At 46.9% G+C, this 14,070-nt stretch overlaps 1 protein-coding gene across 1 annotated transcript in view; it reads right to left on the bottom strand.

The window, feature by feature from the left end:
• LOC135909975 (uncharacterized) overlaps window positions 1-14,070 on the bottom strand; it is a 50,673-nt gene that overhangs the window by 10,534 nt on the left and 26,069 nt on the right. Inside the window, exons 2-3 of the mRNA XM_065441988.2 lie at window positions 12,210-12,292; window positions 371-412 (exon numbers count right to left, since the gene is read on the bottom strand). The gene's annotated coding sequence lies outside the window, so the exon portion shown is untranslated. The remainder of the gene's footprint in view (window positions 1-370; window positions 413-12,209; window positions 12,293-14,070) is intronic.

Below are 14,070 nucleotides of genomic sequence, written 5' to 3'. Positions count from 1 at the left end.
CCTGAAGTAATTAGATAAAATCTAACTAGTGAAATTTCCTTAACGGATCATTCATTTTGATTTCTCGTGCAAGTAATTTTTCAGAGAAAGTAATTTTTCTAAGTAGTCTATCTGAAGGAATAGAATTACGTTATCTGCCACAGTTGATTAGTAAAAATTCTGTACATCATAAAAAACATGTACCCGGTAGTCTGTACCAGGAATTCAACGTACAGCATAAAAAGTTCACCAGCATTCAATCTGTCCAAAGTACCCTATATTTACTTCATTTTAAGGCACACTTTCTTCAGAAAAATTAGCAAGAAGGTCTGCGTTCAAATCTAGCACAAGCAAAAACTGCAATGCGTAATGTCCAAATCTCAAATCTTACCTCAGTGTTAAGCCCACCTCGAACAGCCTTGAGAAAAGGTGCCTGTGGCAAAGATGAAATAAAATTTATTTATTTTCTTGAGTGCAAACAAATCACAATAATTCTCTCTTACCATGAAAATATATTGTGAGGGAACAATATAAGGGTATTACAGTTTGTGCTTTCTTTAGCATATGAAAATCTGTGTGCCCATAACAATCAAGAGCACAAGGTATATTCAGCGTCAGGGTGAAAACTTAAGGTGCACATCACAATCGAAGGCTCGTTACAATCAAGTAAATATGGTAATTTTTCTCTACACTATAGGTACTTAGGGTACTGCAATGATAAATAAATCCATTTAACACACAGCCATATACACACATACGGGAGCCAAAGAGAAGAGAAATACGAGACGACACTCATAAACTTCTGCTACAAATTGGGGTATGTCTGAAGAAAGTGCACTAAAGGTAAATTGCACGCCAATTTTTTGCGACACAGTGGCTTTAACGCGATATGGCGTTAAGACGGCACCTAGATTTCTATCGGCTAACACACCACATCACGAGCGCACCCCGGCGGAGCAGAGCGGGCAAAGGAACACCTGCTGGCGCATTAGCGCGCCAGGTGTTGCGTCAGGTGAGAGGGCACCGCCGCGACATCACATCACTCTCGCTTTCGGAAGCCTTTGTTATCTGCATGTTCATTCGTCGTGCAGCCTATTCGCAGCTTTCATGGCCTATAGGGGGCACCATCTTAAATCCAACATGGCTGTCCGAAAGATTAAGAACAAGAGCAGTCGTTGCAGTGCTGCGGTCGTCTTGCTCAGTGACATGTTTCGCGTAGTCGAGTTCAAATGTCTCCTCAGTTTACATGCCCGCAGTCGTCAGCCTGCGTAATGGCTCAAATTGGGCGAGCAGAACGCAGCATTCGAAGCCTACTGGACGGCGAGAAGTCCTAAACGCTGGTCATCTTGTGTGCATGTCAACGTCCGTGACTGATGAAGGCCTTTGCATGCAAACTTCGCGGCTTCGAAGCAAACCACACCAGCTGTGGTTTCAGTTTTACCGCGACAGTGTTATAAAGACAAGTGACCGTGCTTTCTCTTTGCTATTCTACTGATTCAACCGCTTTGAACTGGTACCATCACCTTTTATACGATGTGGTGCTTCCTGCAAATTCTTACTTAGACCGCTTGAATAAACCACCGTGTCGAGAAAAAAAATCTTCCTGCTGTTGCGCCATCCAAGTTCTTTACGTCGACGGCATGAAAAGCAGGAATAGAATTACTTTATCTGCCACAGTTGATTAGTAAAAATTCTGTACATCATAAAAAAACATGTACCCGGTAGTCTATACCAGGAATTGTTGGACTAGGACTTGTTACCTTATAAGTGCAGTCATGAGTCAAGCGACTCAATACGCTCGCTTGACCGCCAGGAGTTCATAACTTGAGAGACTGCTCAGCGGCGTTCAATTGGACATGAATGCTTTCGCATTCACATCTCCGTCTGAAGTGCTTGGGTGGCCCCGATGGGATTTGTTTTCTTTTTTATTTCTCCAGAAGATATCATCTAAATTTTAAGTGACTGGTAACGCCAGAAGACGACAACGATGAAGTGCGCTCTTGCTTTTGAAAGGCGAACGACTATCGCAATAAAAAAAATAAAGAAAAGAAAATAAAGTGCGCTTTTGGCACTCCTCAACTACTTACTATCTGTTAATATTTTCCTGCTTCCTTGAGTTTGATATATCGTCGGCAGTTAACCACGGCTGTAGAGACGCGCAACAGATACATAGATTCGATAAGTTTTGCGTCTGTTTAAATTTCACCTCAGTCACATATGCGGCACTTTCGAGCGCGTTCGAATTTCTCGATAGCAATGGCTCGAGTTTGCGAGGAGGACATATCGAGACAGATATGGAATACCGATCGTGCTCGATCGCGATGGCGCACAATCCAGCATCAAGAAAGAGAGAATAGAGAAAGAAGCTCTTGAGATCGTGCTCAAAACCGCGTACGCCATCTTTAGAAACGCGTTCCAGTGCAAAGCTATCCAGGTAATGTTGGGATTTTTTTTTTTTCAAAACGCGGTGACGATTTAACGGCAGCTAGGCGTCTTGGACTGCCTAATAAAACAGTTCCGAGCACTGATGCGACGTCCAATAGCGACTAAAACGTCTCGCAGACAGTTTACGCCTTAACAAAGTGCGCGTGCATGGACAGCGCACTAAGACCACGACGTCAGAGACGCCACGAAACCACGCATTCCCGAGGAGATTACATTTACGTGCGTTCGCGAAGAGTTATACTCACTGAATGACGCCATCAAGATATGTAAATATAAGGCAAGGGCGATCACCTGGACGATACTTCAGCGTGGCACCGGCGATAGAACACGGAAGGAACACATCATCAAAACTGCCATTGCTTCCATAAAATCAAGTTTCGCGGTAATACCAGAACTTCCTAGATGAATTTCATGGGGCGGGGGAGAGCTGCACCATTGTAAGTACGACAGTCGTGTGAAATAAAAGAGCAGCTTACCAAGATATTAATGATCCTCGATGGCGGACACAGTGGACACAGCTCTGAAGTGGCGTTCGAACACCAGCAGGGATAATGCGGCACGGAATGCGTGGGCCCCGGCTCGGTCGAAGCGCGTGCGTCCGTGCGCGTGCATGTTGCGAAGCGACGATGCCGATTGGTTCATTGCGGCGCGTACAGAGGTTTCGGTTTTAAAACCTAAGACTTTTCGTTTTAATACGTGGCATCGGTTTTCTAAGAAAAAAAAAGCGGTCTTTTGGCGGAGACTACAGGCAAATACGAAGACACTAACGCTTGTCTAGACTCCTAAAAAAGTTTGCACTCTGTGGGGCTGATCTTGTCTCACAACGATAACCGTCATCTCTCTTTGTTGCGTTCACTTCCTTGAAAACGCTGCGCTGGCTACTTTCCTGTCGAGAATGCTACGTCACGATGATAACCACGCGCTAAACTTCAACACGAAGAAAGTACAAACAAAGGCCCTGCAGGGCGTCATATTAGAATGTTTCTTCTTTCTTCCTTCTTTTTTTTTTTTGCAACAAAGATGGAGAAATGGTCCTTTGAGTTATTCGGGGATTGGGCGATACATCCCCGCCTAGGCGTCGGTGATGAGCCCTTGAGCTCTGGCGGCTTCCTCGGCCCGCTTGGCGGCCCAGAGTTGGTCTTCGAGAGCAGAGCTGAGCACCTCCCAACGCGTTTGGTTTGAGGCTGCGCCACCGATGCGACCCCCCTCCCCCCCCCCACCCCCGATCTTTCCCATGCTATTCACAGCGTGTTTACAGGAGGCATTCAGAGGCCTGGATTGGGATGAATTGGGAATAAGAGTTCATGGAGAATACTTTAGTAACTTGCGATTCGCTGATGATATTGCCTTGCTTAGTAACTCGGGGTACCAATGGGTCTCTTGCATTGCCCAGGGATGCTGCGAATGGATGGATGGATGGATGGATGGATGGATGGATGGATGGATGGAAGGTAGGAGCGTCCCCTTTGAAACAGGGTGATGGCAGTTGCCACCATGCTCAGATTATTATTTTGCCGTTTATTTTTATTTTTATCTGTGTTGTGTGTTATTGAATTTCTCGATTTTCTTTAAATACGTCTTCCTACCCTTTTAACCTTATGTCACCTCTCTGCTTTTGAGCCACCAATCCTCCAATCGCCTTTTGCTAATTTACACCGCATATTTATTTACTTGAGTATTATTATCTCTGAACCCTAGGGCCTCAGGAAGGGTGACTGTGGCCGCATCGACATCGGGCTTGATACCATCACATTTTAGTATGAGGTGTTCCATTGTTTCTACATATTTACCACACACAGTACATGCGTCTTCTTCTTCGTTAAATTTCCTTTTATAGCTCCGCGTTCTAAGGCATCCTGATCTAGCTTAAAAGAGTAGGGCACTGCCTCTTGAGTGATCATAAAACGCTTCCTTCCCGATCTGCTGTTTCCAGTATCGATATAGTTCCACACGTTGCTTCTTTTCCATTGAATTTATCCAATTTTTGCCTTCCGGGTGTTTAACCTGTCGTTTATATATCAAAACATTTATTTAAAAGAAAAAAGAAAAACGCAGAAAGCGAGTGGGTGTAGCCCCTAGTCCAGGGCCCCACTGGCTTGAGCGGTCCGTCGTGCTTGGTCGAGGAGCGCTATAGTTGCATCCCCGATCCTCGCTGGCGAGCCAAGTCTCCCACTGCTCCCTTCCGGAAAGTTTGCCGGCTATTTTTGGTGTATTAATATTGGGTGGCCTGTTCTGGCAGTCCCACGTAATGTGAGCGAGAGTTTGCCTGCCTCCGCACCAAGGACGTCGTTTAATGCTCTGTCTTTCTTCGTCATCGTGTCTGGCATACTAACTGGTTAGCTTCCTAGTTCTTTTCCGCCTTTGTGAGTCAACGCTCTTTCTCTATAGGCATTTAAATACCTTAGCTGCCCACCTGTTATCGTCCCATTTCCTCAGACGTTTTTCGCATAGGATTTTACTCTGAGCTTCCCGTGCTTCGAACGATGCCCAGCCCATATCTCCCTGTTTTGCTTCTTTTGTGGTTTTCCCGTGGGCACCTAGTGCTAACCTTCCCACAGCTCTCCGATTTACTTCTAGTCTCGACTGAACCTCTGCCCTTAAACGCAGGACCGCATGCCCGAAAGTAAGCCCCGACACCATTACTCCCTTCCAAATACCTCTCAGTACCTCATACCTGTTGTACCCCCACAATGCCCTATGTTTCATTATTCCGGCATCTCTTCGCCCTTTTGCTATGAGAGACTGTTCGTGCTTTTGCGTGTACATCTGCCCTTTGTTTATCCACACCCCGAGACATTTGTATTCGGCCACTCGGGGTATTTCATGGTCTTATATTGTAAGCTCCTGATCAGTTGTATAGTTGAAAAACATCCAACCGGACTTAGCTGCACTAAAACTGAAACCTAAACTGTCTCCTTCGTCTCCACAGTAATTAACCAGAGTTTGCAAATCTTCCTGGCTATCTGCTAACAGTACAATATCGTCCGCATACATTAAACCCGGTAGTCATTGCTCAACAATCTTTTCGCCTAATCTGTACGACAGATTATACCCTAGATTGCTTCGTTGTAACCTTCTTTCCATGCTTATCATATAAAGCATGAACAGCAGCGGTGATAGAGAACAACCTTGCCTTAATCCTTTGTGAACCTCGACAGTTGTCGTACTCTTAATTCCTTCCCATGTTATTGCAACAATATTTTCTCGAAATATTTCCTGTAGAAAATCAATTACCTCATGACCGATACCTTCAGCTTTTAATATGTTCTACAGGAGTTCCCTGTTCACGTTGTCGTATGCACCACTTATGTCCAGGAAGGCTAAATACAGAGGTCTATTTTCCGCCTTAGCTATTTCTATGCACTGGGTAAGCACGAACAGGCTATCATCTAAGCGCCTACCACTTCTGAACACGTTCTGAAGTTCTCCGAGTATTCTATTACTTTCTACCCATGACTGCATTTTTAATTTCACCGCCTGCATCGCCAGCCTATATATAACTGATGTTATCGTAATAGGTCGGAAGGATTTTATGTTCTTCTTATCACCTTTCCCTTTATAAATCAAATTCATTTTACTCTGTTTCCAGCTGTGCGGAATTAGCTTATTTGTTGTGACTGCCTCCAATGCTTTTATCAGCGTTAATTTCTTTGCTTCTTGGGCCAAGTTCATCAATTAACTTGATTGGAATTTCGTCTATCCCCGCGGACGTGCATTTTGGAACATTTGCTTGCGCCTTTTTCCAGTTAAGATAGCTCAGTTCTAAGCTGTTTTCTTTTATGCTCTTCTGTGTTGCTCCCTCATTTGGGGCGATTTCGCTATCGTCTTTCCTAAATGACTCTGCTATAACTGAACCAATGTAGTTCACAGCTTCATCTCCCTTTAAACAATTTCCTTCGGCATCGTAAATCTGTTCCTGTTTTCTGCGATTCGCTTTACCCAGCCAGCTTATATGGTTCCAGAATTTTCTTGACCCCCCTTTAGTTGCATCGTGAACTTCAGCCAGCCAGCGATCAGAGGACTGCTTTATTTTAGCCTGGACGAGGACCTGCACTTGTTTCTTTTGTTGATAATATTCCCATTTTTGGCCTATTTCCTCTGCAGATAACTGCGCCCTCTTTGCTTCTCTGTGTTCCCGAGATGCCCACCGTCGTTGTTCGATGGCAGCGATGGCAGCACACGACGCAGAAGTAACGACGGTGACGCTTTTTCGAGGCTGAGCTAGGTCGCCGATTCCTTCTGCTTCGAGCATTACATACGTCCCACGGCACACGAAGAGTCCGTTTTCGTTAAACTATGAGGTTGTATAGGCTGCGGCGAGCTCGCAGCGTGGTCGGCGTGGTCAGTGAGAAGCGACGAGCCTTTTCGCACTCGCAACAGGGCAGTAAAAAGCGCGCATCTACGCAAAGCTCGGGCTAGAAACGTGCTTCTCCACAGCCAGGGCTCAGTACTACCCAAGCTGGTACTACCCAGATAGCGCTTGGCGCGCCGCCACCAGGCGCCGCTACTATATCTCAAACTCCAGCGCAAGACGCCCATATTGCAATGCATGCTCACTAACTTGGAGAGGCAAAGCCAGAAGGGTGGGTCTAAAAATTAATCTGCAGAAAACTAAATTAATGTTTAACAGTCTCGGAAGAGAACACCAGTTTACGATAGGTAGCGAGGCATTGGAAGTGGTAAGGGAATACATCTACTTAAGACAGGTAGTCACCGCGGATCCAGATCATGAGACTGAAGTAATCAGAAGAATAAGAATGGGCTGGGGTGCGTTTGGGAGGCATTCTCAGATCATGAACAGCAGGTTGCCCTTATACCTCAAAAGAAAAGTGTGTAACAGCTGTGTCTTACCAGTACTCACCTACGGGGCAGAAACCTGGAGGCTTACGAAAAGGGTTCAACTTAAATTGAGGACGACGCAACAAGCTATGGAAAGAAGAATGATGGCTGTAACGTTAATGGATAAGAGCAGATTGGGTGAAGGAACAAACGCGAGTTAATAACATCTTAGTTGAACTCAAGAAAAAGAAATGCGCATGGTCAGGACATCTAATGGGGAGGGAAGATAACCGATGGTCTTTAAGGGTTACGGACTGTATTCCAAGAGCAGGGAAGCATAGCAGGGGGCGGCAGAAAGTTAGGTGGGCGGATGAGATTAAGAAGTTTGCAGGGAGAACATGGCCACAATTAGCGCATGACCCGGGTAGTTGGAGAAGTATGGGAGAGGGCGTTGCCCCGCAGTGGGCGTAGCCAGGCTGATGATGATGACGACAGTGTTGGTTGCAAGCGCCACATGTGACAGGCGGAACCACAGGGCATTACCTCGTGTGGCTTCCGAGATCTTCATCAGGCGTTAGCCTTAATAAGGCCATTGACCTTAATCATAGCTCAGCGCACGTTTGCAGGCATTACAGGCGACAGCTATTCTAGAGCCAGACAATCAGCCTTTAAAATGTACACCCGAAGGATGGTGCCGAACGCGGTTTCACCGCGGTACCTGCTACGTAAACACCCTGCGGTGGGTCACGAGCCGTTGGCACCGCATGTCACCCATGATTATAGTGTCGATGGCGATCGCCACCACACGATGCTTGTTCACAACTGAGGGCAGGACCATTGCTCTGAGAGCTCGAGCCATGCCGCAGGCATCTAGTAAAGGAGGGAATATCGTAAATCTCATTCAAGCCAATGCCAAGTGTTGATGAATGCATGCTTCTGTTTTTTAGTGCATTCTCAATCTGACAAATATTGTAAACTTAATTTTATGTGACTAATTCTTTTCCACTTTACTAGTTTTGACAATTCAGCCAGTTTAGTGTGATTACTGGAATTAGAGATTTGCACTGTCATTTCTGAGGTGCTCTGTTTCTTGCGAGAGCTTGCCCGTTCCATGACTTGGTGCCTTACCCCCAACTGCAACAGATGCCTCTGAAATTATTTTAGTTAGGGTCTTATATTATTTATCTCTATGTTAACATCCTCCCGTTCTGAAGCCTCATATTTGTTTAGCACTGGCCTGAATATTCTTTTCTTAGCTCCTAACAGGTCGGCCTGTTTTCATATTTTTCCCTTCTTTCTACCAATCGAGGACAACCCTACACCTAACTACGATCACTGCCCTTCACGTAATTCAAAACCTCTACATCCTGCGCAATGCTTCAGTTCAGTAATAAAGATGCAGTGTATTTCTTGTTTCCTCATTCTATCCGTTTTATCATGTGAATGCACTTCCTTCTCGAATGTATGTTCTGAATTCAATTTAGTGTAAATTAATACATAGCCAAGCTGATGTATACATTGTGAAAAGCTACCGTGCTTGACCTTGTTTTGACCACCTGCGCTGGATTTACTTATATTGCTAAACTTGCTCCCACATATAAACCTACTCACAAATCACTAGTTCGCCTGATACTGAATTACACTTCAACTGTTTGGTCCCCTCACTGCGCATGTGAATCAGTTCAGAAAAAAGAAATGAGATTCATCTACGGTCGCTTTGATCGCAGATTTTCACCTTCATCATATGCTAATATCTTATCATTGCAGACTTTGAAACATTGACGCACATGGGAACAAATCATCATTCTTTACAGATCATTCACACGTCATCGGCATTCAGGCACCCTTTCTCTTATATCTCCTAGTGCATGTGCAACCCCACAAAGCCGTGCACTAAATACTGTTCCTTTCAGGACACATACAGACTGTTTTAATTTTTCTTTTTTTAGAGCGCAGTTGTTTTGGCGCCCATTTCTGCGTTTCGTGTGGCTGTCGCCATTGTGCTTCACCGTTGTCCCTCGCCGTAACCAGCTCTGCAGCTAGGACCAGCGCATTGCTCCAACTGCGACGCCATCTCTCGCGCACGGCGCGAGTCTTGCTCTCTTCGCTCCTCCTCCAATGCCAGCCCTGTGACGAGACGTTCATTTGAGGGATCGCCAGTCGTTATTGCAGGCGTTCGTCCCTAGGAGTTCCGGCATTGCGGAGTGAGGTTGAGTTTACGCTCCGACGCTGGCTGCCGGCGCGGTAAAATGGTGAAGCAGTAGGCACTGACGCCCTATTTCACGACCGCTGTGCCAGACAGACAGTCTCGCCCCTGCTGCACTCGTGCTAAGTCAGTCATGGCGGATCATAGATTTCTCACGCCTTACGGCGATGTACAGTCGCGGACAGAGTAAAATGGACCACGGGATCTCCGAAAACGTTCAATCCCCGAGCAGCCTGTAGCAGTAACCAGTAAAACTGCCCACGACAACGTTGTTAGCATATTCTAGTCGAGGTCCAAAATGCAAATTCCAGATTGCGTTGTGTGGTTGCGGAGATATTCAGCTTTTTCTTACATTTCATGGTCCATAATATTCTGTCCGCGACTGTACCTTGCAAATAACATCACAGATGTTTCTGTGGGAGCAGTAGCTACAGTAGTAGAGCCTGGCCGCATAGATTGAAAATCTAGAAGGCCTTAGCAATCGCGGTTCAACGCAAGTAGCTTAAAGGTCGCCGGTGACGATGACTGACTCAGCACCAGCGCCGCAGCGGCGAGAACCTTCAGAGGCAAAGTTCTCACTGGTGTTGCAGAAGTCGCGTGGCGCGGTACTGCTGAACTTAGCGTCACGAGTTGGCGGCTGGACGTAATTATATTTATTCAATCGTGTTTTTTTTTTAATTGTGACAACGTGTCATTATTTCGCATTATTGGTGGCGCCTCCAGGACACCAAAGCGGCAATGGGGACACCAAAGCTGGAAATTAGGCAGGGCGGCCCCTGGGGTGGGGGGCCGCGGAGGCCGAAGCGTGCCAGGGGGTGTTCGCATGAAAAATGGCTGTCCGCGACAGCGGGCAGCCGATCTTATACACCCCTGGCATGCGCAGGCCTGCCTTATTATAACATGTGCTCTCCTGAGGCCTCCCTTTCTCGGTTACGTGCCCTCCTGGAGCAGTGACTGTAAACAATCCAATCTGTCGTCGCGACGAAAAAAGCGACCCACGACTTATACAACACCGGTCACAACCTCGCCCCTTCAGACACAGTGATCACCATATGGCTGCCCACTGCCTCACCGCACGGGCAGCCAGCGCCGGAGCGCAAACTCGACCGCACTCCGCAACGCCGGCATATCTAGGGGACAAACGCACACAACACGCGCATAGAAACCTCCTCCGTAGTGCCTATAGGCAGAGTCATGTATTCAAAGAGCAAAGCCCACAGATTTTCTCTGGCGCGCCCGCTCTTACTCGCGCCTGCGCACAAAGGACTGGCGATCCCTCAAGCGAACGTCTCGTGTCTGTCAAGGCCGACTGATCACATTGATAACAAAAGCCCCTTAATAGAGAGTTTTAGCAGAGCGTTTACGATCCGTTCCGCTCAGACCGGCCTATCACAACAATTTGCACACAGCCGCTCAGCAGAACGTTACCGGGAACACTGACGCGCGTGCGCACAGCACACATGGTGGCAGCGGAACGTGGGACGCTGACCACGTTCCGCTAGGAACCCGATTTAGCGGTGCTTCAGGGAGCGTGTGGTTGCTTCCGTAATCATTTTACAGCCAAGCCGAGAGGACTGCAGTGGCGTCTCTGGGCCTGTTAGATAAGCGAAATCAATGCATTCTATGCAGCCACCGGTGCGCGTGAATTGTGTGCGGAGAGGAGCGCAAGCAAACGCTCTGCTGGCCGAAGCGCCGCTCTGACCATGTGCACGCACGAAATGCGGACAGCAATGTAATAGGCATAGAATGTTTCAAAATTCCGCGACTTTGCTGGCACCGCACGGGAAGTGCGTGCGCGAAGGCATATTTCGCGCAATAAACTTGATTCGGACCAAAGCCAAACTAAAGTGAGCGTTTTATTTTTCATGAAAGTGAATACGTGCTGCAAAAACAGGTTAGTGTCAAAAAATAAAAGCGATATATACAGACCGGGAAGCGACCAACGTGTTGAGAAAAGGCAAAACCGATGCGTTCAAGAAAGTAAATATACCACGTCTAAATGAGCCGAATTGGCAATCAGGATGTCTGCACAAAAAAAAAAGTCATCTGATTTCAGTGTGCCCTTATTATCTATGAATTCGTAAGCTCCGATGAACACCGCAGCCTATATGACGTGTTCGAATAGGTTCCTTTTAGAGCTACGCAGTACAGTGTCCATTTTTTCACATCTTCAGAGGCTTTCTTGATGTCCCGCGCCGGAATTCTTCGGCAGACATCCGTTATCCTTACCTTGAACTAATCTGACATCTGTCTGCATCGTGCAAGCACGATCTTTCACACAATCCCAAAGAAAGAAATCGAGTGCAAAGAGGTCCGGTGACCAAGCCGACCAATTTACAGGCCCGTGCCTTCCAATCTAGTGCGCACGAAAAGTCGCATCCCGCCAGTTTCGTGCTCGGCTGCGGCTGTGTGCGGGTGCCATATCTTGCTGCTACCACAGAAGTGGAAGACCTGACAGCGGGACTTCGCTTAGAAACTCATCCACCACTCTTTCTAGGATTTCATTCCCGTAACGCTGACTGTGAAAATTGGCTTCATCTGCGCACATAATATTGTTTAAAAAGTCCGGTGATTCATCGGCTTTTGTGAGGACCCAATTCGAGAAATCTTGACGGTTCTACAGGTGCCTATTTTCTAAGCATTGTTGTTGGTTAAGGTGGTACGGGTCAAAGGCCGCCATTTATAATCCTCCAGACTAATGACTTGGAAATTGGTACCTGGGCGGCCACGTCCTACAAGTTCGCCTGAGGGTTTGAGACCATATATGCCAGAACATCCGTGCGTAGGCTATAGGACTCACAAATGGAGTCACCCGCCGCTGTTTCTTGAAGCTGCCGGTTTGTCTCCAAATCCACGCCGAAATCCACGTCTCCGTGGCGTCCTCTGGAATAAAAATGTAGATCTTAAAGGCTATGCGTTTTCGGTATGAAGGTGGCGGAAGCGATTTTAACATCCCGAAACACGTCATAAACATATAGCCTTTTTGTACATCACCTGTAGCCATCAAATTTAAGCAGTAGGAGAACAAGCTTCGCGCGGAAGTTTGTAGCAGCTATAGTCACGCATTGCGAAAACAGCAGGTACACACAGCCTCTGGGAAGGCAGAAGTGATTACTATAGTCGGATACAACTCAAATCTGCAGTGAAGCCTCGCCCACGCCCTCATTACCGCCAGCGATTGTTCCTCCGCGAGGCTGCAAATTATAGTTTGTACTTCAGACTTTCCCTGTTACCTAAATAAAGCGGTAATCACAAAAATAAAATTATAAGCACGTAACTTTGTACGCTCTCATTCGTCTATGATAGCTAACGGTGAAAACCCAATTGTTTATTGAGCTGAAATAAAACGCTTGCTTCGCTGCAACTATTTATTGTAGAGTTTCACTCCAGATGGCAGCAAAGTTTCACGAGTCAAACGAGGGCGAAACTGAAATGAACTATATATCGCGCACTTTCGAAGAGTGAAATGCTCAGACTCCCTACACTTTGTCCGTGTCTGTTGCACACCTCATCGCTTCCGCCGACGAAAAGACTATTCAAGAACAGCAGACGCTCCGGAGGTATCAAGTACGACGCCATTTTGAAATGGTCGCATGACGACGATTTTATTTGCTTCTGTGATTGGCTGGCGGAGTAACAACCCCGCGCGGTCCGTGTGCCTTGGTTGTTAACTGCTGTTTTTTTTTTTAAGTTGTATCCTACTATAGGTGACCGAGGAAGGTGCACACAAAATGACATTAAAATAAACGTGCTTGGCTACTTAATTGGGAGCGGACTTCAAGACGCAATAGGTCGACATTCTGTGAATAAATCTGCGCGCCACATCTCTTCCTGTAGGCAAAGAGAAACCTCGATAAATTTCGGTGGAGTATTAGCCCACAAAAATAAACAATGTGTATGATTATCAAAGACGTAATAAGGGGGCGAGGGGAGGGCTTCCCGCCGACGCCACCCCTCCTCCCACACATTCCTAAAGCGTCGCCAAATCAATCTTGAGACTTGACAGCTATTTCAGCGGTCAACATTTTGCTGCCTCTTTCACTCCTTTTGGACAGCGGTGGTTATCGGCATCTCCAGGGGTGTGAAGGCGAGTTTTCTCATCGATTCAGTGCCCGCGCGATTAAGTCGAGATGCGTTCAGTTGTCACCATCTATTCAACGGTCACGCGCATCGCTGCTTCGTTAGTTAAACCTCCTTTGTTTAGACTGATCCTGGGACCAGAAAAAGGATTCGGTTCGTAGATCAGCTGGTCTGTATGCTCGTGGAACGAGTTGCAGCCGGAGAAAACGCCAGTTGCGTTTAACTTTTCCTTTCGCTTGATTATTTCCTTGAGTGACGGCTCGGTGTGACGCTGGCAGCTCCTCAGAACGATATACCCGCGACATGGGTTAGATAAGGTGGAAAATAATATCATGCGAAACAGCAACCATCGTCAAACCTTGCAAAAACCGTTAAACCCGTAAGGAATATGACTGTCACTCGTTACCTCGTCCGTGTTTTCCTTAATTGTACAGCACTTTGTGGGGATGCGCGACTCGCGTGTCCCCTGATGTTTTTCCCGCATAGCGCGTCTCCTGTACTCCCGCTTCGCCGGGTGGCCTGCGTGACGCCCGCGGCGGTCGACGTGGTTGAAGCGCAGTGCGAGAGATGGCGCGAGTGTT

The sequence above is a fragment of the Dermacentor albipictus genome, chromosome 1, assembly GCF_038994185.2.
Source record: "Dermacentor albipictus isolate Rhodes 1998 colony chromosome 1, USDA_Dalb.pri_finalv2, whole genome shotgun sequence".
Taxonomy (NCBI): domain Eukaryota; kingdom Metazoa; phylum Arthropoda; class Arachnida; order Ixodida; family Ixodidae; genus Dermacentor; species Dermacentor albipictus.
This window is presented reverse-complemented; position numbering and strand designations above follow the sequence as displayed.